Raw genomic sequence first — 25499 nt, forward strand, 5'->3', positions numbered from 1 at the left:
CTATTAAATAATTCTCACGACGTTTCGGCCACAACGCAAGCAGCCGTCCTCAGGTGGAGAACAGGCAGTGAATGGCCGTGGCAGTGAAAGAAGTTGATGGCGGTGGGGATGATGGTAGTTGGTGATGGTAGTGATGGGGGTATGGTCGTGTTGATGGTTGTGGTGTGGCTGTTGGCGAAAAAGGTGGGGATGAAAATGGTGATGATGGTAGTTCGTGGTGAATCCCTGCAGTCACGAAATCTTTAAATAGAAATTTAAATCGATGTATGTATTAACATCACAGGGGTGTGCAAAGCTGCACTCAAGGTTAAGAACCACACTGCCTTACAGGGTCGTCACCGTACCTCCGTGACTGAACATCTGTGAAAGAGAGCTTAATAGCTCATCGCATTCCTCCAGCATTATTAAAGAGTCGTGATTTATAAGAAGAAACAACAAAACTGCCCTCCTATTTTCAACTTTAATTCAGCGTCACGACGTTTGGCAACCGAAATCCGACTTGGCCGTTGAGAGACATTCGCCATAGTCTGGCATGGGTGGTGTTGGTGATGGTGATGGCGGTGGTGGTGGCGGTGGTGGTGGCGGTGGCGATGGCGGTGGCGGTGGTGGTGGCGGTGATGGTGGTTCGTGGCGGTAATGGTGGCAGTGAATGGCCGTGGCAGTGAAAGAAGTTGATGGCGGTGGGGATGATGGTAGATGGTAGTTAGTGGTGATGCTGCTGATGATAATGGGGGAGCGGTAGTGTAGCAGTTTCGCGCTGAGCTACGAACCCGGCGACCCGAGTTCGATTCCCGCTCACGGCCAAACACCGGTGACGATTATTTAAACCGGTCCTGGGCCTCCCCTAGTTCGACTCAGCCTCAAATGAGTACCTGGTGCGGTGTGAAAACATCGCCACTGGGGTGACAAAGGCGGCCGGGCGCGGTGTTGGCCACCCACCCCTTCGTGTGCCGTGCCGGCCTTCATAGGTGCTCGCTAACAGCACTTGCCCCAACAGTCTGTTACAGTCGATACGAAGAGATAATTGTTTTGGTGGTGGTGGCGGCGGTGGTGGCAAAACAGTGACGGGGGATAAAAAGCGATTGGACGAGAATCTCGCGCTGATTACATTCTAGTGATCACGAGTTGGTTGCTGTGTGGCGCAGCGGTTGAGTGGATTGTATCGGCTGACGAGAGGAGCCGAGCGAGAGCACTTCAGCAGGAGCCCTGGAAGATGAAATCGCGTGAGAAGAGGGGATTTCGTCATTGGGCAAAAGGTAAAGATCACCCGTACAGCCTGAACAGGCTGTTTGAGGCAAGTGCTGTTAGCGAGCAGCACCTATGAAGGCCCACAATGGTACACCACGCCCGGCCGCCTTTGTCTCAATCAGTGGCGATGTTTCTACACACGGCACGGTACTCTTGACTTGAAGCTTTCGTGACTGCAGGAATTCATATTCTTTGGGTCTTTCGGTAAAGCCACGTAGATAGGTTCAAAGAAATAACAAAAGACGACGACGTTTCGATCGCAACACAAGCGTTCGTCATCAGGAAGAGGGGGGTTGGCCTAAAGGTACACCGATAGGGTTTTCCCCTTTTATCTGCCAACAAAACAGGTGTCAAGATATTAAAACACCAAACTGAAACCTTTTACAAGGAATCATGTTACTGCATTAACCACAATTCTTGTGGTCAGAATGCAACAAAAAACATACTCTGATAATAAATGCATTGTCCTTGAATCTGATTGGTCCACACCAGAGACAGCTTTCTTTTGAGCCTCGTCTCAAACGGTGTTAGACCAGAGGACGCCAAAAGGCGGACAATGTTCGCCACTGATTGTTACCGTGAGCGGGAATCCAACTTGGGGCGCGCCACCGCTCCCCACATTCACGCAAAGACAAAGATCTCCCACATAGCCTTGGCATACTGTAGGGGCAAGTGCTGTTAGCGAGCAGGACCTATGAAGGCCGACAGGGGCACACCAGGGCGTGGGTCCCAGGCACCACGCCCGGCCGCCTTTGTCTCCCTGGTGTCGATGTTTAACCCCGCTAGAACCAGGTACTCATTTGAGGCTCAGCCGACTTAGGGGGAGGCCCAGAGCCAGTTCAGAAAATCGTCACTGCTGTTGGTGGCCCCCGAGAGGGAATCGAACTCGGGTCGCCGGGTTCGGAGCGATAGCCGCGCGGAGCCGTCCGGGGCCGTACTCCGGAAAATAATTCCCCCACCCTGCCTCGTCTCCTCCATGTGTCAGAGGGGGGAGGGATGTGGCTTGGGGGGTTTGGTGGGCTGCTTAAACTCTTGATGACTATTCATAATCAACGATTTTTGGGTTTAGATCGCGTTATTTATAAATGTGTCGTAACCCTCCACCACCCGACACGGCCAATCAGTAAAAAAAGTGTCACGTTGACAAAAGACAAATAGTTCACTGCTTTAGCCCACCGGTGTGTTGAAGCGTGAAACCACAACATTTACAATTTGAGTACGACGTTTCGCTGGTAATTGCATCCAGCATCATCGGGCAATTCGCCAGAATGGTGAGGCTCTGCTGTGTCTCCCGTTCTTATATAGAGCAGCAGCAGGGTGACGTCATCATTAACTCATTAACGGGTAAGTCTATGCCGTTACATGGCCGCGTACGACCGACAGTATAAGCTTATAGGCAGTGGCGTCCAAAGCGACGACCTATTTTGGTTACTTGAACAACAAGAGGTATGATAATTGTTTTTTTACCCTTCTATCTGGCAACAAAACTGACACCTTTTTTACAAGGAGTCATGTTTGCATAGCCCGCAATACCTGCAGTCATAATACAAACAAAAGACATAACTCTGATAATGTGCACTGTCCTTGAAGTTGATTGGTCCACACCCGAGACAGCTTTCCTTAGAGCCTAGTCTCACATGGGTTGGACCAGATGACGCCAAAAGGCGCACTAGAGGTATGTTTTATGATATTTTTTGATAAATAAATTAACATATATTTTTTTATATAGAATACAATTTATTATATCGATATTTTTAAATATCTGCAGCATAATCTGCCTTTAAGCGTATAAATTATGTAATTTTAATCTGCATGTATAGCCTAATTATTATTATAATAATTATTTATTGTAGTAGCACTATGCCAGTACCACTATGTTATTGTCTAGGCCTACACATGTTTTTTTCACTTCAGTGTATTCAGTGATATAATAATATATTTATATTTTTTGTCAGCCATGTCAGGAAGAAAACGAAATGGAGCTCAATGTCGTAAAATAAAATTAACCCGTAAAAACAAAGTTTTTCACTATAAATCCTTTATATGCGTCGCATCGGTTTTATTTTTTTTATTCATTTCTGTTTTTCTTGAGTAAGAGTTTCATTTTTATAGTGTGTTTGACACACATCCAGAATAATTTTCTGTGTTTAGGAAAAATATATGATTGTGTTAGTGACATTTTTTTTTTCCTAAAAAGTGGAAAATTTAGGAAAAAATTTTTCACGAAAATAAATTGTCACGCACAACGAGTCTGTGTGCAAAATGTCAGCTCGATTGGATCACGGGAAGTGGGTTAAAAACGACCGAAAGATTTGCACGGTCGTAAGCGCGCAAGCAAGTTAACTTAATATAAAGGATTTAAAAAAGAAGCTGAAATGGCATCAAAAAAGTGAAGTACATTACTGGCTATTTTTTTAAAGAAAGCCAAGAAGAAAGAAGCTGAAGCTGCAAACTCCAACTCTTCAGAATCAGAAGATGGCGGCTATCAACCACCTATTTCAGAGCATGTAAACGAGAAGGTTGAAGACATTGAGGACTCGGAGAAAAACATGGTTCAGAGGAAGACTCCGAAAACACTGAAGACCAGGGCGTCGTCGTTGAACAGGTTCAACATGATGATGAACTAGTTGACAGTAACGGGGAAGATGAGGTAGAAGAATCTTCTGATAGAGAAGCTGAAAATATTCATTATGATGCTGTTCCTGCTGTACTAAGGTTTCACGATGTTGGCTACTTAGAATTTGATAAAACGACAAAGCTATCGAAAATATCACAGCCTCTTCGCAATTAAATGATTACTCTCGGATCCTTGCTTTTTCAGCACAGAGACAATCTATCATCAGTATCCAGAGAACGTTCAATTACATCAGCATGGTTTAAACGCCGACTAGCGAACGGAGAGGAAGTGAATCGTTCGTGGCTATTATATTCACCAATCAATAAAGCTGCTTACTGTTTTTGTTGTCTATTATTTACATCATCGAGTTCAAACTCACGAGCTTCGTTTGAGTTAACAAACGGTTTCAACAAGTGGAGAAAGCCAGAAAAACTAAATTCTCATGAAAACAGTCCTAGCCACCGCACAGCTTTTACTACATGGAAGGAAGCCGAATGAAGGATAATTGATGGTACTGGAATTGACGCAAGTGGTTCAAGCTCAGATTCATTTAGAAAAACAACGTTGGCGAGATATGTTGCAAAGAATACTCACCTGTATTAAGTTTCTGGTTTCACAAAATTTGGCACTACGTGCCCATGAGGAAAATTTGAATGCGGATGGGGAAAAAATGTTGTAAACTTTCTCGCGCTGATCAAACTCGTTGCTCAGTATGACCCATTGTTAGCAAAACACGTACAGCACGCAGGAGAAAATCCGGGATCAGTTTCTTATTTGTCACCGGAAATCCAGAATGAATTTATCCACATACTTGCGTCGACTGTAAAGAACCAATTGTTGAGTGATATCAGGAAAAACAAGTATTACGGTATCTTACTTGACTCAACTCCTTATCTAGGACATCGGGAACAGCTTTCTCAGGTCATAAGATTTGTGGATGTGGATTTTCAAACTAAAAAAGTAACTATCAAAGAATCATTTTTAGGTTATATCGAGAGACATGCAAAAGATGCAGCAAGCCTAGAAAGAGTCATCGTCGAGAGACTGAAATCTGACAACATACCTCTAGCCGACTGTAGGGCACAATGTTGTGACAATGCTGCTGTGATGACTGGGCATATATCCAGCCTTCAACAACGAATATGTGACAAAAATCACAGAGCATTGTTTGTCAACTGTGACAACCACAGCTTAAACTTAGCAGGAGTACACTCAGCTAAACAGGATCCACTTGTCGTCACATTTTTTGGAACAGTTGAAAGTATATATTTGTTTTTCTCTCGATCAACAATTCGTTGGGAAGAGTTAAAAAAAGCTGTGCCCATCACAGTAAAGCGGGAGTCTGAAACACGCTGGAGTGCATGATCAGAAGCTGTTAAAGCTATCTATGAAGGACTGGATGAACTAGTAGGGCTGCTAGACAAATTATCGGAGGACGCAACTATGATGCCTGAAACCAGAAGTGATGCAGAACAGTTACAGGCATGCGTATTAAATTTTAACTTCATAGTTTTAATACATTTCTGGAATGTCATTCTTGGAAAAATGTATCGTATTCAGAAGCGCTTACAGGATCCTGCTATGAATTTCAAGGAAGCAGCAACTGATCTTGAATCTTTGGGGCATGAATTTGTCAAGCTTCGTGATGATTTCAGCCAATTTGCTGTAGAAAACGCCAAAACAAAATGCACAGCCTGGGGGATCGATGTGGACAGAAGAATTAGGCGACGTCGGAAGATGCCAGGAGAACTGGCAAGAGATGCAGGACTTTCAGCAGAAGAAGAAATTGTGCGCGTTATGAAGAGCGCATTTTATCGACTTCAACAGGAGATGTCAACACGGGTTTTACGACTAAAAGACCTGAACACAAAATTTGGATTTCTGAGTCACCTTCTATCCGACACAGATGTCGATGCAATTCGTCGAAATTGCACAGATTTTTGAAATTTCTATGACACCGACATCAATGGCCACTAACTTTTCACAAAAATTTGAGATTGCAAAATGCTGCTCAGTAACCGGAATGAAGTTCTACCAGAAACTCCTTTGGATCTTCTTGGTTTTATTGTGTTTCATGGAGACGACATATTTCCGAATTTGCGAATTTCACTGCAAATTTGATTAACAATAGGAGTTTCAATTGCAAGCTGTGAGCGGACGTTCAGCAAATTGAAACTTATTTTGTCGTATTTGCGGCTTCAATGGGACAAGATCGTCTCAGCGATCTTGCTCTTCTTAGCGTTGAAAGAGAAAGATTGGAAAAAACTGATTTTGATTACGTGATTGACCAGTTTGCGACAGTGAAATCAAGAAAAATGTATCTTTTGTAGACTATGTCAACCAGTCTACGACAGTGACTGAGTGAGCCATAATTTCTAGAAATTGCTTCTTTAAATACAATGTTTTATAAAAATTACAATTGTTATTCCTTATGCGATGTAATAGGAAAATGTGATTAAACGGGGGGGGGGGAGGGGCGCCAATTTTATAGTTCGTCCCCGGGCGCAAAAAATCCTAGCTACGCCTCTGGTGAGTGCGGTGAGCGCTGCAGCTGTGGCCGGCGAACGCGGCACCGGCAGAGGGCAGCGGCACACCACCACCGCCACCACCACCACCGTCGCCACCACCACAGCCAGCACCACCATCGTCGCCACCACCACCAGCACCGCCACCACCACCACCTCCTCCACCACCGTCGCCACCGCCACCACCACAGCCACCAACACCACCACCGCCACCACCACAGCCACCACCACTACCACCGCCACCACCACTTACCACCACCGCCCCCCCTCTCTCTCTCTCTGGCTGCCGGCTGCGACTCCCACCGCTGCTGAGATTCCGCCGCGAGCGATGTGATCCGTGTCTGGAGAGAGGTTGTGGTTGTTGTTGTGGTTGTGGTTGTTGTTGTTGTTGTTGGGTGAGATCGCGTCGATGTGAATGCGTCGTTAAAGTTGACAGGTCACCCACGCGATGTACTTGCATGCTATACATGCATAATTGACCAACAAAATGTGCATACATAATGAACATACGCAACGCACATACACAACGGGGCAAAGGCAATGTGCATGCGTAATGTACACACATCATGCATATGCATAACGTGTATCCATAACATCCATGCAAAATGTACAAACACAACACACATACATAATGGACATATACAATGGGCATTGGTAATGCACACACATTATGTACACATGTACATAATGTACATAATGTGTACATTATGTACATAATGCTTGGCTCACGAGTGACGACATTTGTGCCCCCGTCTATTTAAGACCGAAGCAGGAGGAGGATTTCTCCACAATTCTGGCTGTCGCCTGATGCTGCTTGTCGTTGTTGTCACGGTTCTGGAATTGTCAAAGCTGTAGTGGGTTTACTCTCCAACACACCGATGCGTGCTGAACTAGGTAACGAATTTGTCACGTGTTGTTTACGTGACAAACCTCACTCATTCGCTGTGTCGGGTGGTGGCGGGTTTAACGACACATTTATATTTACACGATCATACCAAACAAAAACAACCACTATTTTAGACAATGGGATCCCGCATACATATTTTTTTCCACTGTCCAACGGAGCCGTGCCGTGCCACTGACTTCACGTGCATTGTTGCGTCCGTGTAACGGTTTGATCCAACTCATGACGAAGCCGGATTCGTATCCCCGCCCCTGCTGAAAACCCCCCACCCCCTCTTTTATTTTTCCACTGACACATCCGAGCCGAGCCGAGCGAGGAGAGTGAGTTGGAGGGGCGACTGAGATGAGTGGGGAGAGGTAGTTGAGCGTCCGGAGGGGAGTAGCTTGTTGTGTGTGCGTGGTGGAGGAGGAGGGAGTGAGGTGGAGGAGGGAGCGAGGTGGAGTGAGCGAGGTGGAGGAGGGAGCGAGGTGGAGGAGGAGGGAGCGAGGTGGAGGAGGGGGGAGCGAGGTGGAGGAGGGAGCGAGGTGGAGGAGGAGGAGTGAGTGAGGTGGAGGAGGGAGTGAGGTGGAGGAGGGAGCGAGGTGGAGGAGGAGGGAGCGAGGTGGGGGAGGGGGGGAGCGAGGTGGAGGAGGGAGCGAGGTGGAGGCGGTGGAGGAGGGAGCGAGGTGGAGGGAGCGAGGTGGAGGAGGGGGGAGCGAGGTGGAGGAGGGAGCGAGGTGGAGGAGGAGGGAGCGAGGTGGAGGAGGGAGCGAGGTGGAGGAGGAGGGAGTGAGGTGGAGGAGGGAGCGAGGTGGAGGAGGGAGCGAGGTGGAGGAGGAGGGAGTGAGGTGGAGGAGGGAGCGAGGTGGAGGAGGAGGGAGTGAGGTGGAGGAGGGAGCGAGGTGGAGGAGGGAGCGAGGTGGAGGAGGGAGCGAGGTGGAGGAGGTGGAGGAGGGAGCGAGGTGGAGGGGGGAGCGAGGTGTAGGAGGGAGCGAGGTGGAGGAGGGAGCGAGGTGGAGGAGGGAGCGAGGTGGAGGAGGAGGGAGTGAGGTGGAGGAGGGAATGAGGTGGAGGAGGAGGGAGCGAGGTGGAGGAGGGAGCGAGGTGGAGGAGGAGGGAGCGAGGTGGAGGAGGGAGCGAGGTGGAGGAGGGAGCGAGGTGGAGGAGGAGGGAGTGAGGTGGAGGAGGGAGCGAGGTGGAGGAGGAGGGAGCGAGGTGGAGGAGGGAGCGAGGTGGAGGAGGGAGCGAGGTGGAGGAGGGAGCGAGGTGGAGGAGGAGGGAGTGAGGTGGAGGAGGGAGCGAGGTGGAGGTGGAAGGTGGAGCGAGGTGGAGGAGGGAGCGAGGTGGAGGAGGGAGCGAGGTGGAGGAGGAGGGAGTGAAGTGGAGGAGGGAGCGAGGTGGAGGAGGGAGCGAGGTGGAGGAGGAGGGAGCGAGGTGGAGGAGGGAGCGAGGTGGAGGAGGAGGAAGGGGCGAGGTGGAGGGGGGAGGGAGTCGCTATTTTTGGCTCCGCCCTGACAGGGCGCGAGGCGCCGCGTGGTTTAAACGCGACGTTCTGCTTCTGACAGCTTCCGCTCCCCAGCGGCGCGATAAAACAAAAGCCGCGATTCCAATCAAACACGTGGGGGGTGGGGGGGGTACAGGTGTAGTGGGGGCGCGGGGGATGGGGGGGCAGTGTCGGTTCGAGCCGTGTTGTTTTAAATGGTTTCGTTTGAACCACGTGGGGCGATGGGGGGCAGTGCCGGATTAAACTAGTGCGGGGCCTGCAGCATATGTTGTAAAGGGCCCTAAATAAATACATATTATTACACTATTTTTTTTTATTTGCACAGTAAAGTAATTGTATCTTTTCATTTGCTATGAAGGCAGATAATACGACAAATCGCTAACCTTAAACACCCAGTCGGTCATAAAAGTTGAAGGCGGTATAGCACTAGGGTAATAGAGCAAGTGCAGAATCACTGAACCGGAATTGATAGCTTGAAAACATTTAGCGCGGGGCCCTTGAAAGTGCGGGGCCCGTAGCCACTACATATGTAGGGGACCGTCCATAAATGACGTCACGCACCTGGGGGGGGGGGGGGTCAGACATTTGTGACGCTGTGTGACGAGGGGGGGGGGGTGAGAAATGTGACGTCAAATCAAAATGCGCAACTTTAAATAAATATAGTCAACACGTTCTACTTAATTAAATAGACTTTTTAATAAATGTTTTCTCCTACAACATCAATGACAATAGTTTAAAGCGATTTGAAGCATGTTTTATTTTGAGGTGGGGGGGGGCGCAGAGCTTTGTGTCGTCATATTTGAGGCGGGGGGGGTCTGACTTTTTGTGACGCCGTGTGACGAGGGGGGGGGGGTCAAAAATCGGGAGCTTACACGTGCTCATGTTTAGTTTGGTTGTCCGTGTTGAGTTTTGTTGATCTGTTTAGTTTTGTTGTTAGTGTTGAGTTTTGTTGATCTGTTTAGTTTGTTGCTGGATGGAGGACTCCCCAAATCGTCACCATCCCTCCGCGTCTTGCGATGCAATCAACAATCCCAGCTCGCGCCTGGACCTGATCATCACAACACCACACACACAGAGTGAAAACACCCCCCCCACCACCACAACACACACAGAGTGAAAACACCCCCCCCCCCACCACAACACACACAGAGTGAAAACACCCCCCCACCACCACAACACACACAGAGTGAAAACACCCCCACACCACCACAACACACACAGAGTGAAAACACCCCCCCCACCACCACAACACACACAGAGTGAAAACACCCCCCCCCCACCACAACACACACAGAGTGAAAACACCCCCCCACCACCACAACACACACAGAGTGAAAACACCCCCCCCCCCCCACCACAACACACACAGAGTGAAAACACCCCCCCCCACCACCACAATACACACAGAGTGAAAACAACCTCTCCCACCACAACACACACAGAGTGACCCCCCCCCCACCACAACACACACAGAGTGAAAACACCCCCCCCCCACCACCACAATACACACAGAGTGAAAACAACCTCTCCCACCACAACACACACAGAGTGACCCCCCCCCACCACAACACACACAGAGTGACCCCCCCCCCACCACAACTCCATCATCATCATCGTGCTGCTGTCAAACCAATTGAAGTGATGAAGAAAAGTAACATAACTCCATCAGTAGGTGGCAGTATTCTTTTACAAAAACATTCCTTTCGGAATATCATCCGTTTTTTTTTTGCTTAAAAACCACGTCCCTCATTAATAGGTGGCTGGGTATTAACATTTTTTGGTTTCTAATAATGAAGCCTATATATCGTTTATTGTTTTTGTTTACTTTTTACCGCACATGCAGACTGCTATTCAGTTAGCCTCTCACTTATAAATGACGTGATGATTTCACGGCGTTAAGAGTGTTGCATTGTTTGGTCTCGCAGGGCAGTGTGGCAACACACCGCACTGACGATGTCTTATCGGTGAAAGTGCCCCCACCCCCCCCTGAATTATGAGTGAAGACAAACTCCGCGGTCTGTTGAGCAGTGGTACTGGGGGTGTGTGAGACGCAGAGGTGGGACAAAGTCATTGTTATGCAAGTCCAAGTCGAGTCGCAAGTCATCAAATTCATGACTCGAGTCTGACTCGAGTCCAAGTCACATGACTCGAGTCCACACCTCTGGTGAGACGTGTCCACATTTTGTTGTTCGAGGGTAAATAATCGAAAAGACAAATTAAGCACGGGGCACGCTCGTTACAACTTACTTCGTTTTATTAAAACCTATGTATTTGATATAGTATGGGTTTTCTTTTTTTCTGGCAACAAAACAGCGGTGTTAAGATGTTAAAACCAACAGAACCTTTAACTAACTGGTAAAAATCATGTTCTTAGGTTTTTTCGGTTAAGTCACTTAGGTAAAAATAAATTAAAAAAATAAAAATCAACGACGTTTCGGAGGGGCAACGCAAGCTTCCGTCTTCAGGTGGAACCGTCAGCATGACTGCTGCATCAAGTAATTTTACTTTACTTTTATTAATTTAAAATTTTTTTACCTACGTGACTTTACCGATAAAACCTAAGAATATGAATCATTGCAGTCACGAAAGCTTCAAATCTGGAAGGAATCATGTTTTAAATTATCAGAGTTGTGTTTGTTGGTAATTTCACCACAAGCAAAGCAGTAACATGATTCCTTGTAAAAAGGTTTCAGTTTGGTGTTTTTAACATCTTAACACCGCTGTTTTGCACACTCTTTGGTTCTTGTCGGTAAAGTCACGTAGGTAGAAAAATAATCGATCACGACGTTTCGATCGCAACACAAGCAATCGTCATCAGGTGGAGAAATCTGTTTTTGTTGCCAGATAAAAGGGGAAAAAAACCTCTTTCATCACATTTTGCTACTGGCAAAGGAGGGTCCCATGGACCGATGCATTTGTTAGCATGATACACTTTTTAGAACGCTTGAGGATTCACAAAAACGAGTGGCTTCTGTTTCTTTCTTTCAGTCTCTGGGCTTCATGCGGGACAGGGGATGAACTGAGTGGGATCCCGGAGAAAAGCCTCCCCCCTACCCCCACGTACGTACGGTGGATCGATGTGAGTCCAGGCTCCAATAGATCATCTCTTCTCCTCCTCTTCCTCCTATACTACATTCCACCCATCCCGCCACTCTCTCTCTCGCTATGAAGTGAATATGCCCCTGCTGCTGCTGTGTTACGTCTCTGCTGCAGCGTCGTGTAATTTCGCTGGCATTGTGTCGCAATATAAATCCACATTGTGTCGCGGTATCGATTTTGACTCGAATCGCAGAGCGAGGGGAGAGGCTTTGTTAATCTCTAACGACGCTGCGGGGCGGGGTGGGGGAAGGGGGCTTGAGGGGGGCTTGAGGGGGGTTGGAGGGGGGTTGGAGGGGAGTCGGAGGGGGGCTTGTGGGGGGTTGGAGGGGGGTTCCCCCCCCCTCTCTCCTCCACACCTGGGGACGCTCCCACGAGGCGGCAAGGTGGCAGCTCCACTTGGTGTGGGCGTTGTGGGGGCTTGAATGAAAACTAAATTATATTTATTTTATGAATGAAATAAATGTTTATTTTATGAATGAATGACAAATTTACATCTATTTATTTAAAGATATTTCTTTTCAATGAATGAAATACCTTTCTATAAATTGTGTTGTCACATTTACAATAAGAAGAAGAGGAGAACACGTTTATAATTCGTGTTCAGATGTCTCGTTTTTTGTTATTTTACAAAGTGCCGAATAGAAATCAGTTTCTTGTTGTGACATTTTCAATTGATTGGCGATAGGAACGGTTCCAACGTCTCCCTCCGTACAGCAAACCTCCCCCCCCCCATCTGTCCGAGCGAGTTGTCGCATATTCGCCTATACGAGTGACTAAATTCACACCAATTTACCATTCGCGACCCCCCCCCCCATCTCCCCCGCCACCAGACTTCAGCATTCGCGAGTGTTCGCACTCCCCGCGTCTCTCCCCCCGCGTCTCTCTCCCCCGCGTCTCCCTCCCCGCGTCTCTCCCCCCGCGTCTCTCCCCCCGCGTCTCTCCCCGCGTCTCTCTCCCCGCGTCTCTCCCCCCGCGTCTCTCTCCCCGCGTCTCCCTCCGCGTCTCTCCCCCCGCGTCTTTCCCCCCGCGTCTCTCTCCCCGCGTCTCCCTCCCCGCGTCTCTCCCCCCGCGTCTCTCTCCCCGCGTCTCCCTCCCCCGCGTCTCTCCCCCCGCGTCTCTCCCCGCGTCTCTCTCCCCGCGTCTCTCCCCCCGCGTCTCTCCCCCCGCGTCTCCCTCCCAGCGTCTCCCTCCCCGCGTCTCTCCCCCCGCGTCTCTCCCCCCGCGTCTCTCCCCCCGCGTCTCTCCCCCCGCGTCTCTCTCCCCGCGTCTCTCCCCGCGTCTCTCCCCGCGTCTCTCCCCCCGCGTCTCCCTCCCCGCGTCTCTCTCCCCGCGTCTCTCCCCCCGCGTCTCCCTCCCCGCGTCTCTCCCCCCGCGTCTCTCCCCCCGCGTCTCCCTCCCCGCGTCTCCCTCCCCGCGTCTCTCCCCCCGCGTCTCTCCCCCCGCGTCTCTCTCCCCGCGTCTCTCCCCCCGCGTCTCTCCCCCCGCGTCTCTCCCCGCGTCTCTCCCCCCGCGTCTCTCCCCCCGCGTCTCTCCCCGCGTCTCTCCCCCCGCGTCTCTCTCCCCGCGTCTCTCCCCCCGCGTCTCCCCCCCCGCGTCTCTCCCCGCGTCTCTCTCCCCGCGTCTCTCCCCCCGCGTCTCTCCCCCCGCGTCTCTCTCCCCGCGTCTCTCCCCCCGCGTCTCTCCCCCCGCGTCTCCCCCCCCCGCGTCTCTCCCCCCGCGTCTCTCCCCCCGCGTCTCTCCCCCCGCGTCTCCCCCCCCGCGTCTCTCCCCGCGTCTCTCTCCCCGCGTATCTCCCCCCGCGTCTCTCTCCCCGCGTCTCTCTCCCCGCGTCTCTCCCCGCGTCTCTCTCCCCGCGTCTCCCTCCCCGCGTCTCTCTCCCCGCGTCTCTCTCCCCGCGTCTCCCCCCCCCGCGTCTCGCCCTCCCCGCGTCTCCCTCCCCGCGTCTCTCTCCCCGCGTCTCTCCCCGCGTCTCCCTCCCCGCGTCTCCCTCCCCGCGTCTCTCCCCGCGTCTCTCTCCCCGCGTCTCTCTCCCCGCGTCTCCCTCCCCGCGTCTCTCCCCGCGTCTCTCTCCCCGCGTCTCTCCCCGCGTCTCTCTCCCCGCGTCTCTCTCCCCGCGTCTCTCTCCCCGCGTCTCTCTCCGCGTCTCTCTCCCCGCGTCTCTCTCCCCGCGTCTCCCTCCCCGCGTCTCTCCCCGCGTCTCTCTCCCCGCGTCTCTCTCCCCGCGTCTCTCTCCCCGCGTCTCTCCCCGCGTCTCTCCCCGCGTCTCTCCCCCCGCGTCTCTCTCCCCGCGTCTCTCCCCCCGCGTCTCTCTCCCCGCGTCTCTCTCCCCGCGTCTCTCTCCCCGCGTCTCCCTCCCCGCGTCTCTCCCCGCGTCTCTCTCCCCGCGTCTCTCTCCCCGCGTCTCTCTCCCCGCGTCTCTCCCCGCGTCTCTCTCCCCGCGTCTCTCCCCCCGCGTCTCTCTCCCCGCGTCTCTCCCCGCGTCTCCCTCCCCGCGTCTCTCTCCCCGCGTCTCTCCCCGCGTCTCCCTCCCCGCGTCTCCCTCCCCGCGTCTTTCCCCCCGCGTCTCTCTCCCCGCGTCTCTCCCCGCGTCTCCCTCCCCGCGTCTCTCCCCGCGTCTCCCTCCCCGCGTCTCTCCCCCCGCGTCTCTCTCCCCGCGTCTCTCCCCGCGTCTCCCTCCCCGCGTCTCTCCCCGCGTCTCCCTCCCCGCGTCTCTCCCCTCGCGTCTCTCCCCCCGCGTCTCTCCCCGCGTCTCCCTCCCCGCGTCTCTCCCCGCGTCTCTCTCCCCGCGTCTCCCTCCCCGCGTCTCTCCCCCCGCGTCTCTCTCCCCGCGTCTCTCTCCCCGCGTCTCCCTCCCCGCGTCTCTCCCCGCGTCTCTCTCCCCGCGTCTCTCCCCGCGTCTCTCTCCCCGCGTCTCTCTCCCCGCGTCTCTCTCCCCGCGTCTCCCTCCCCGCGTCTCTCTCCCCGCGTCTCTCCCCGCGTCTCTCTCCCCGCGTCTCTCTCCCTGCGTCTCTCTCCCCGCGTCTCTCCCCGCGTCTCCCTCCCCGCGTCTCTCTCCCCGCGTCTCTCTCCCCGCGTCTCCCTCCCCGCGTCTCTCCCCCCGCGTCTCTCTCCCCGCGTCTCTCTCCCCGCGTCTCTCTCCCCGCGTCTCTCTCCCCGCGTCTCTCTCTCCGCGTCTCTCTCCTCGTGTCTCTCGCAGTGCCAGATCGCGGATACCGGCGAGATTGGGCGCAGAGTGTAACGCACATTTGAAAACGGCCTGCGATGGTGAGGAGACACGCCCCGCTCAGCTGCCCGCTCTGCCCTCAAATCCTCGCAGCGATCCCCACTCGCATCTCGCTACTGCGCATTTCTTTTTGTAATCCTTTATATTAAGTTCACTTGCTTGCTTGCTTGCGCGCTTACGACCGTGCAAATCTTTCGGTCGTTTTTTAACCCACTTCCCGTGATCCAATCGAGCTGACATTTTGCACACAGACTCGTTGTGCGTGACAATTTATTTTCGTGAAAATCTTTTTTCCAAAATTTTCCACATTTTACGAAAAAAAAATGTCATATTTAATTTAAAATACCAATGTGATAAAAATGAAACTCTTACTCAAGAAAAACAGAAATGAATAATAAAATAAAACCGATGCCACGCATATAAAGGATTTATAGTGAAAAACTTAGTTTTTACGGGTTATTTTTTTCTTTTGGCTGAAACACCCGCGGTGCTTCCAGTCGACTCGTCCACGCGTTTGTTTTGGGTGTAGACGAGTCGGCTGCGAGGTTCGTTCAAAGCGAACGCGAATGCGAACACGGCGATCCGTAGCGCGGCGCGCTAACCGCTACCCCACCGCTCCGCCACCACCACCACCACCACCATCAAAACAAACAACACGAAGCGAAAGTTGGTGCCAGTGATTCCGCGAGTTGGCCACTGACAAGCTGCCGCTCCGTGCCGAAGTTTCTGAATGACAGCTCCCTCCCCCGTAACCCCCCCCCGCCCTCAACTCAATGTACCGCCCCACCAACAATGTGGCGTAAGGCACTACCACTCGATTACAAGGGACCCCTCATCTATTAGTAATAAGAGCAATCCCATATTGTTATTATGCTCTATAATCCCGATAGTCGTGTACGCGGGTTTTACCAAAAGCACGAGGCCAGTGCAAGGCGACGTGGCTGGGTCGGGCTGTCAAAATCATTCCCCGAGCGGCGTTCCCGACTCTGCTGCGGATGAAATGAATCTCGGCGCAAGAGGCTCCCGCGTGACGACGCCTGCCGTGACCCCGCCGCCTCGGGCGCGGCCCCAGGGGTCGGAGGATTCACACGGAACTCTCTGCACGGAGACAAATGGCGAGTTAAGCGATTCGGCCACAGAGCGCGACCCTCTGCGTCCCGGGCTCCAGCGTCGCGCATCGCCTGCCCCTCCCTCCCTCTGTCCCCCTCCCTCTGTCTCCCTCCCTCCCCCCTCTGTCTCCCTCCCTCTGTCTCCCTCCCTCCCCCCTCTGTCTCCCTCCCTCCCTCCCTCTGTCTCCCTCCCTCCCTCCCTCTGTCTCCCTCCCTCTGTCTCCCTCCCTCCCTCCCTCTGTCTCCCTCCCTCTGTCTCCCTCCCTCCCTCCCTCTGTCTCCCTCCCTCTGTCTCCCTCCCTCTGTCCACCTCCCTCGCACTCTCTCTGTTTGTCTTCCGTCTTTTTATTTATTTTTTAACTCAAGACGGCTTTTATTTTTCTTCTTGGTTCTTTCGGTAAAGTCACGTAAAAGGGAAATAATAAAATGATAAAAATTAAACATAATAAAAAAAAAATACAATTCTCACGACGTTTCGGCCACAACGCAAGCAGCCGTCCTCAGGTGAAGAACAGGTCTGTCGGAAAGACAGCGTCTGAATGAACACCACCAAGCTTGGCAGCGTATGTTCATTTTGTTTGATGACTGTGCGCGCTTGTCAGCAACCTTCCACCACATCTTCCCCGGGGTGGCCTTGGGCGGTGGGCACGGCTGGCGCGCGAGGCGGCTGTGCCACGGGCATTGTGGGCCTCGGGGTTGCTGCCCTTCTGCTCAGAGATTAGGGCCCGTGGGCAGCACCTCGTCCGTGGGCTCCACGATGCTCACGTGGTCCGGGAGCGGCTTCTTGGGGCCCATCTCGCCCGTCGTGTCCCAGGGCGGCGTGATATTCACCTTGATGCCCAGCACCCCCCCTCTCCCCTGGCGTACGAGCACGTGGCGGATGGCGGTGTCCACTTAGTGGTCGACGGGGGTCACCGCTGTGGATAATGAGGCCGTCCACAAATTTTAGATTTGAAGTTTTCGTGACTGCAAGGATCCATACTCTTTGTTTTTTTCGGTAAATGCACGTAGGTGAAAACAAAATAAAATATATATTTTTTAAACAATTTAGTTGTTTTATTTTTTATTTTATTTTGTTTTCACCTACGTTCCTTTACCGAAAACACCAAAGAGTTTGCCGTCCACAAACTTCATGGACTTGGCGCGCTGGCCGCGCAGCTTTCCCGACACCACCACCACCACCTCCACCTCGCAGCCCTCGGCACCGCTCCACGATGAAGCGCAGCGCACGGTGGCCGCCACGCCCTGCTGGCCCTCCCTCCCTCCCGGCAGCTTGCAGCGCAGCGACTCGCACTCTGGGCGATGGCGCACGGGCCACGGCTCGCCACCTTCGCCGCGTACCAAGCTCAACGCTGCCCCCAGGGAGAAGTTGAATCGCTTCTGGATGACGGACGTGGCGAGCTCGCGCGGATGCGACGTCCCTTCTCTCCCAGCACGTTCTGGGTCCTGGCGGCGAGAGTGATGATCGCCGTGCGGGTCGGCGTGACGCGCACCTCCACGCCGCTGTCGCCATCTTCGGCGAGTTCCCGAGTCCGGAACTCGTCCTTCTCGGCCTTGAAGACTCCATCGGCCACAAACTTCGTCTTCTTCTTCTTCTTGGACATCTGCGTTGCCATGATGGCGGCTGGAGCGGTCTTCCGTCTCTGTCTCTCCTCCACAGACAAACCAAGCCAAGAGCTAAGGGCCTCCAAGTAGCACACGATTGGGATGAGTCAAATAGCAGCTCAGCTTCAGTTCCGAATCAACACGAGAAGCTCATTGCCAGAACACATCGACTCTTTATCGTTGCCCGCATCCATCTCATCTCACCACATCTCCATTGTCTGCCAACGTTTCCCTCTCAACAACTCGCCGCATCATCTCCTTCTCTTGCCGAGATCTCTTCTGTCATCTCACGAGGATATTGTGATTTTTAAAGGGCCCTCCCTGTTTAGCACCTCCCACCCGCTCTCCCTCCCCTGTGGGTTCGCGGTAGCAGTGGGAAGCAGATTACTCGCGGATGTCCACCACGCCCGAGCTAAGCGAGCCCCGCAGTGGCTATGAGATGTTAACTCCCTCGCCTGGTACACAGGAGGTCGTGGGTTCGATCCCGACCCTGACATCTGCTGCTGCATATTTGGAGTTTGCGTGTCTCTTTCTCATCATCATCACGGTGGCTAGGAGATGTTAACTCCCTCGCCTGGTATACAAGAGGTCGTGGGTTAAATCCCGACCCTGACGCCTGCTGCTGAATATTTGGAGAGTGTGTGTGTGTGTCTCTTATCATCATCACGGTGGCTAGGAGATGTTAACTACCTCGCCTGGTATACAGAATATCGTGGGTTCCATCCCAACCCTGACGCCTGCTGCTGAATATTTGGAGTTTGCGTGTCTCTCTCTCTCTCATCATCATCACGGTGGCTAGGAGATGTTAACTACCTCGCCTGGTATACAGGAGGTCGTGGGTTCGACCCCGACCCTGACGCCTGCTGCTGTATATTTGGAGTGTGTGTGTCTCTCTCTCTCTCTGTGGTCGCGTGGATTTTGACTCCGAGTCCTCCGGGTTCCCCCCCCCTCCATACTTAGAATATGAACATAACGCGTTTTGTAGTTATTTGGCCGCTGTACATTTCCACGCGCTGATTAGCCAACTTCGTCGTGATATCACTTGTGATGGCCAGGCAGCTTCCGACAAAGAGGTGTGCAGCTCAGTGGGCCTTACCTTGTAAAATAAAACAACACAAAATAGTTGCAAGTAGTAGTAGTAGTATTTTTTCGATTTAAAGCTTTCGTGACTGCAGGGATTCATCGTCTTGGTTCTTTCGGTAAAGTCACGTAGAAGGGAAGTAATAAAATAATAAAAATAAAACAATAAAATAAAATAATATAGTAGTAGTAGTTAGTCGCAAGCCGCTGGCGCTGGTCGTGGTGACTGTGATTACAATCGTGATGCCGATGGCGCTCACCCCACGCTCTGCGTATCGGCGCAGATGTCTGATGTTGGGAGTGTGACCCCCCCCTCCTCCCCCCACCACAACTCCCCCCGCCCCCCTATCCCGGGGGGTGGTGGGGGGGGGGGCGATATTGATTTCCTCCGTCCCATTGTCCGGCCGCGTGGAAGGCGGCGATATCTACACGGGCAGTGAATCGCGGGGGTGGGGGGTCGCGGGTCACCAGGTTTTACGCCGAGTTATGATTTGCGAGACAGCGCGACGAACTGGAAACGATGTGTTCCGAGAGGGGGGTGGGGGTGTGGGGGGGGCTCTCTCCTCCATCCCCACCACCCCCACCCCCGGCTCGGCCTCACGCGGTGACCTGGGTTCAGGTGACGTGTTGGGAGGGAGGGGCTCAAGGGGTCAGACACTTTTCGATTGAAAGCTTTCGTGACTGCAGGGATTCATCTTCTTGGTTCTTTCAATTGGTGAGAATTGTATTATTTTATTATGTTTTATTTTTATTATTTTATTATCTCCCTTCTACGTGACTTTACCGAAAGAACCAAGAAGATGGGGTCAGACACTCTCCGAGCCGCTCTCCACGCGGGGTTGGTGGGCGCCTGGGATCTAACCAACCGGGTGGCCTGCGGGTAGCGAGTCGCCGTCTCGGCTCGGTCACCACCAATCATCACAACGGCCAGCCTTGGATACAGAATTAGAATCATCATCACCATCATCGCCACCACCACCAGCCATGGATACAGAAATAGAATCATCATCACCATCATCGCCATCACCACCAGCTGTGGATACAGAAATATAATTGTTTTTATCGTCATCATCACCATCACCACCAGGCATGGATACATATTTGGAATTGGTTTCATCATCATCACCATCATCATCATCACCATCATCACCAGCTATGGATAGAGAATTGGAATTGGTTTTATCGTCAACATCACCATCACCACCAGCCATGGATACAGAATTGGAATTGGTTTATCATCATCACCACCAGCCATGGATACAGAATTGAAATTTGTGTAATCACCATCATCATCATCACCATCATCATCGTCAGACATGATACATCCATTGCTGACCGAAGGACTCCCCAAATCGTCGCCATCCCACCGGTGTACGAAGCACGAATTACACAAAACTATTTTTTATTTATCTTACCAGCTAAAGGCCCACTGAGCTTCTGTGTGGTTTCTTTTCAACGGTTTCACTTAACTCGATTCCTCTGTTTGTCGTGGTCAAAATCTTGTAATCAAAATCTCGTCCACTTCCCGTTGTCCAATCAATTTCACATTTTGCACAGCACTCAGATCCGGTGACAGTGCGTGCCTGCATCAAAATCGGCACCAATTATTCAATGAATTAGCTACTTTAAAGCAATTAACATTTTGTATGGACGCCTAATTATTAATACTGGAATGAACCTCCTGGTTACACCAGCCCACAGGGGATTATTGTGTCCGTCCGTCCGTCGTGCAGGGAGGGGCTGGGTGGGGAGGGAGGGGCTGGGTGGGGAGGGCAGGGTGGGGAGGGGCTGGGTGGGGAGGGGAGGGGCTGGGTGGGGAGGGGCTGGTCACCCCGTGGTGCCCTTATAAAACTCAACGTTTCACCTACTCACGCCGGCTTGTGCCCGCCCTCACAGTCGGGCATATTTGCGGAATACACCACGCCGCCGTTGACCCTGGCCATTAACCGAGCAACCCAACGTTCCTACCAGCTCCCTCCGCAGGAATGTGTTTAGTTTGTGTGTAGGTCAAAAACTCCGCGGTCCCTAAACTGTGGAATCGGCTTGCACAAAACGCAGGTGCCGCGTGTTGATTTCTCTCTTCCACACACCGGTGGGCTAAAGAAGTGAATTATTTTGTCCTTTGAAAAACGTGACACATTTTTTGCTGATTGGCCGTGTCGGGTGGTGGAGGGTTACGACACATTTATAAATAACGCGATCTGACCCAAAAAAACCTATATTATGAATAATATTGGTCGCGAAAGCCGACGTTAAATTGCTTTAAAGGAGTTTATTTCACAAGCGGCCTCGCAATCACAAATGACAGCGCATCGCGTTGGCTTATCACGTGGGAATGGAGAGCAGGCCAACAACTTCAAGCGCGTGGATGTTGATTCTAAATGTGGAGGTGGGTAGGGGGACCCGGGAGGACTTCGCAGAAAAATCCTTGCGACCACGGGGAGAGAGACACGCGAACTCCACATATACAGCAGCAGGCGTCAGGGTCGAGATCGAACCCACGACTTCCTGTATACCAGGCGAGGGAGTTAACATCTCCTAGCCACCGTGATGATGATGATCAGAGAGAGAGACACGCAAACTCCAAATATACATCAGCCGCAGGCGTCAGGGCAGGGTCGAACCCACGCCCTCCTGTAGACCAGACGAGGTAGTTAACATTTGCCCATCGTGGCTGGGGATGAAGGTAGGGGGAGGGAGGGGGGGAGGGATGGGGTGGGGGGGGCCGCAAGACCCCAACCCGCACAAAGCGAAGTGGCCCTCTGGCCACACGTAACCTTGCGGGACCGCCCACCTCCGTTGAGCAGCCGGTGACGTCACCGCAGGCCCCCCCCCCCGCCATGCCCCGCCCCCCCGCCATGCCCCGCCCCCTGTTGAGAGAATTGAGAATGGAAATTGCTCCGTCTCCCTGGCAACGCGACGAGGCGATCGGGAGATTTAAATTGGCTCCACAACAACAACAACAAAAATAGACCCCAGAAGCAACGGCGGCGGCGGCAGCAGCAACGGAGCCACCCTCCCCCACCCCCCACACCACCACTCTGTGTGAGTCTGTGGGTCTCTGTGTGAGTCTGTGGGTCTCTGTGAGTCTGTAGGTGTCTGTGTGAGTCTATGGGTCTCTATGTGAGTCTATGGGTCTCTGTGTGAGTCTATGGGTCTCTGTGTGAGTCTATGGGTCTCTGTGTGAGTCTGTGGGTCTTTGTGTGAGTCTGTGGGTCTCTGTGTGAGTCGGTGGGTCTATGTGAGTCTGTAGGTGTCTGTGTGAGTCTATGGGTCTCTGTGTGAGTTTATGGGTCTCTGTGTGAGTCTGTGGGTCTCTGTGTGAGTCTGTGGGTCTATGTGAGTCTGTAGGTGTCTGTGTGAGTCTATGGGTCTCTGTGTGAGTTTATGGGTCTCTGTGTGAGTCTGTGGGTCTCTGTGTGAGTCTGTGGGTCTCTGTGTGAGTCTATGGGTCTCTGTGTGAGTCTGTGAGTTTGTGCTAGTTTGTGGGTCTCTGTGCGAGTCTCTGGGGCTCTGTGTGAGTCTGTGGGTCTCTGTGTGAGTCTCTGGGGCTATGTGCGAGTCTGTGGTCTCTGTGTGAGTCTGTGGGTCTCTGTGTGAGTCTGTAGGTCTCTGAGTGAGTATGTGGGTCTCTGTGCGAGTCTCTGGGTCTCTGTGCGAGTCTGTGGGTCTATGTGTGAGTCTATGGGTCTCTGTGAGTCTGTAGGTCTCTGTGTGAGTCTGTGGGTCTCTGTGTGAGTCTATGGGTCTCTGTGTGAGTCTATGGGTATCTGTGTGAGTATGTGGGTCTGTGCTAGTCTATGGGTCTCTCTGTGAGTCTGTGGGTCTCTTTGTGAGTCTGTGGGTCTGTGCTAGTCTATGGGTCTCTCTGTGAGTCTGTGGGTCTCTCTGTGAGTCTGTGGGTCTCTGTGTGAGTCTGTGGGTCTCTGTGTGAGTCTGTGGGTCTGTGCTAGTCTATGGGTCTTTCTGTGAGTCTGTGGGTCTCTCTGTGAGTCTGTGGGTCTCTGTGTGAGTCTGTGGGTCTCTGTGTGAGTCTGTGGGTCTCTCTGTGAGTCTGTGGGTCTCTGTGTGAGCCTGTGGGTCTCTGTGTGAGTCTGTGGGTCTCTCTGTGAGTCTATGGGTCTCTGTGTGAGTCTGTGGGTCTGTGCTAGTCTATGGCTCTTTCTGTGAGTCTGTGGGTCTCTCTGTGAGTCTGTGGGTCTCTGTGTGAGTCTGTGGGTCTATGTGAGTCTGTAGGTGTCTGTGTGAGTCTATGGGTCTCTGTGTGAGTTTATGGGTCTCTGTGTGAGTCTGTGGGTCTCTGTGTGAGTCTGTGGGTCTCTGTGTGAGTCTATGGGTCTCTGTGTGAGTCTGTGAGTTTGTGCTAGTTTGTGGGTCTCTGTGCGAGTCTCTGGGGCTTTGTGTGAGTCTGTGGGTCTCTGTGTGAGTCTCTGGGGCTATGTGCGAGTCTGTGGTCTCTGTGTGAGTCTGTGGGTCTCTGTGTGAGTCTGCAGGTCTCTGAGTGAGTATGTGGGTCTCTGTGCGAGTCTCTGGGTCTCTGTGCGAGTCTGTGGGTCTATGTGTGAGTCTATGGGTCTCTGTGAGTCTGTAGGTCTCTGTGTGAGTCTGTGGGTCTCTGTGTGAGTCTATGGGTCTCTGTGTGAGTCTATGGGTATCTGTGTGAGTATGTGGGTCTGTGCTAGTCTATGGGTCTCTCTGTGAGTCTGTGGGTCTCTTTGTGAGTCTGTGGGTCTGTGCTAGTCTATGGGTCTCTCTGTGAGTCTGTGGGTCTCTCTGTGAGTCTGTGGGTCTCTGTGTGAGTCTGTGGGTCTCTGTGTGAGTCTGTGGGTCTGTGCTAGTCTATGGGTCTTTCTGTGAGTCTGTGGGTCTCTCTGCGAGTCTGTGGGTCTCTGTGTGAGTCTGTGGGTCTCTGTGTGAGTCTGTGGGTCTCTCTGTGAGTCTGTGGGTCTCTGTGTGAGTCTGTGGGTCTCTGTGTGAGTCTGTGGGTCTCTCTGTGAGTCTATGGGTCTCTGTGTGAGTCTGTGGGTCTGTGCTAGTCTATGGCTCTCTTTGTGAGTCTGTGGGTCTCTCTGTGAGTCTGTGGGTCTCTGTGTGAGTCTGTGGGTCTCTGTGCACCAAGCGAAGAGCGGTGGCGCAGCGGTTGGCGCAGCGCTTGATTCTCGAACGCTGCTGTCACGCGCCGGCGATGAGCACGGCTGGCTACGTAGGGTGCGAAAGAAGTTCGAGACGCCGAACACGCCCGCGCTCTCCCTGCCCCGCCCCGCGCGGCGTGTGAACATCGGCGCGAGGGGATACAATGAGTGTGTGTGAGTGTGTGACAGTCTGTGTAAGTGTGTGTAAGTGTGTGTAAGTGTGTGTGTGTAAGTATGTGTAAGTGTGTGAGTGTGTGAGTGTGTGACAGTCTGTGTAAGTGTGTGTAAGTGTGTGTGTGTAGGTATGTGTAAGTGTGTGTAAGTGTGTGTGTAAGTGTGTGTAAGTGTGTGTGTGTGTGTAAGTATGTGTAAGTGTGTAAGTGTGTGAGTGTGTGAGTGTGTGACAGTCTGTGTAAGTGTGTGTAAGTGTGTGTGTGTAAGTGTGTGTAAGTGTGTGTGTAAGTGTGTGTAAGTGTGTAAGTGTGTGAGTGTGTGAGTGTGTGACAGTCTGTGTAAGTGTGTGTAAGTGTGTGTGTAAGTATGTGAGTGTGTGACAGTCTGTGTAAGTGTGCGTAAGTGTGTGTAAGTGTGTGTGTGTAAGTATGTGTAAGTGTGTGAGTGTGTGACAGTATGTGTAAGTGTGTGTAAGTGTGTGTGTGTGTAAGTATGTGTAAGTGTGTAAGTGTGTGAGTGTGTGAGTGTGTGACAATCTGTGTAAGTGTGGGTAAGTGTGTGTGTGTAAGTATGTGTAAGTGTGTAAGTGTGTGAGTGTGTGAGTGTGTGACAGTCTGTGTAAGTGTGTGTAAGTGTGTGTAAGTGTGTGTGTAAGTATGTTTAAGTGTGTAAGTGTGTGAGTGTGTGAGTGTGTGTGAATGTGAATGTGTGTAAGTATGTGTGTAAGTGTGTGTAAGTGTGTGTAAGTCTGTGTAAGTTTGTGAGTGTGATTGTGTAAGTCTGTGTGAGTCTGTGTAAGTGTGTGTAAGTCTGTGTAAGTTTGTGTGTGTGAGTGTGTAAGTGTGTGTTAGTTTGTGTAAGTGTGTGTAAGTGTGTGTAAGTGTGTGTGAGTCTGTGTGAGTCTGTGTAAGTGTGTGTGTGTGAGTTTGTGTAAGTCTGTGTAAGTGTGTGTAAGTGTGTGTGTGTGTAAGTGTGTGTAAGTGTGTGTGTAAGTGTGTGTAAGTGTGTAAGTGTGTGAGTGTGTGAGTGTGTGACAGTCTGTGTAAGTGTGTGTAAGTGTGTGTGTAAGTGTGTGAGTGTGTGACAGTCTGTGTAAGTGTGCGTAAGTGTGTGTAAGTGTGTGTGTGTAAGTATGTGTAAGTGTGTGAGTGTGTGACAGTATGTGTAAGTGTGTGTAAGTGTGTGTGTGTGTAAGTATGTGTAAGTGTGTAAGTGTGTGAGTGTGTGAGTGTGTGACAATCTGTGTAAGTGTGTGTAAGTGTGGGTAAGTGTGTGTGTGTAAGTATGTGTAAGTGTGTAA

At 52.0% G+C, this 25499-nt stretch overlaps 1 pseudogene; it reads right to left on the reverse strand.

The window, feature by feature from the left end:
- Nucleotides 1-16806: 16806 nt before the first annotated feature.
- LOC144932335 (small ribosomal subunit protein uS3 pseudogene) lies at nucleotides 16807-17857 on the reverse strand (annotated as a pseudogene).
- Between the last annotated feature and the right edge of the window lie 7642 nt (nucleotides 17858-25499).

The sequence above is a fragment of the Lampetra fluviatilis genome, chromosome 5 (genome assembly GCF_964198595.1).
Source record: "Lampetra fluviatilis chromosome 5, kcLamFluv1.1, whole genome shotgun sequence".
NCBI lineage: Eukaryota > Metazoa > Chordata > Hyperoartia > Petromyzontiformes > Petromyzontidae > Lampetra > Lampetra fluviatilis.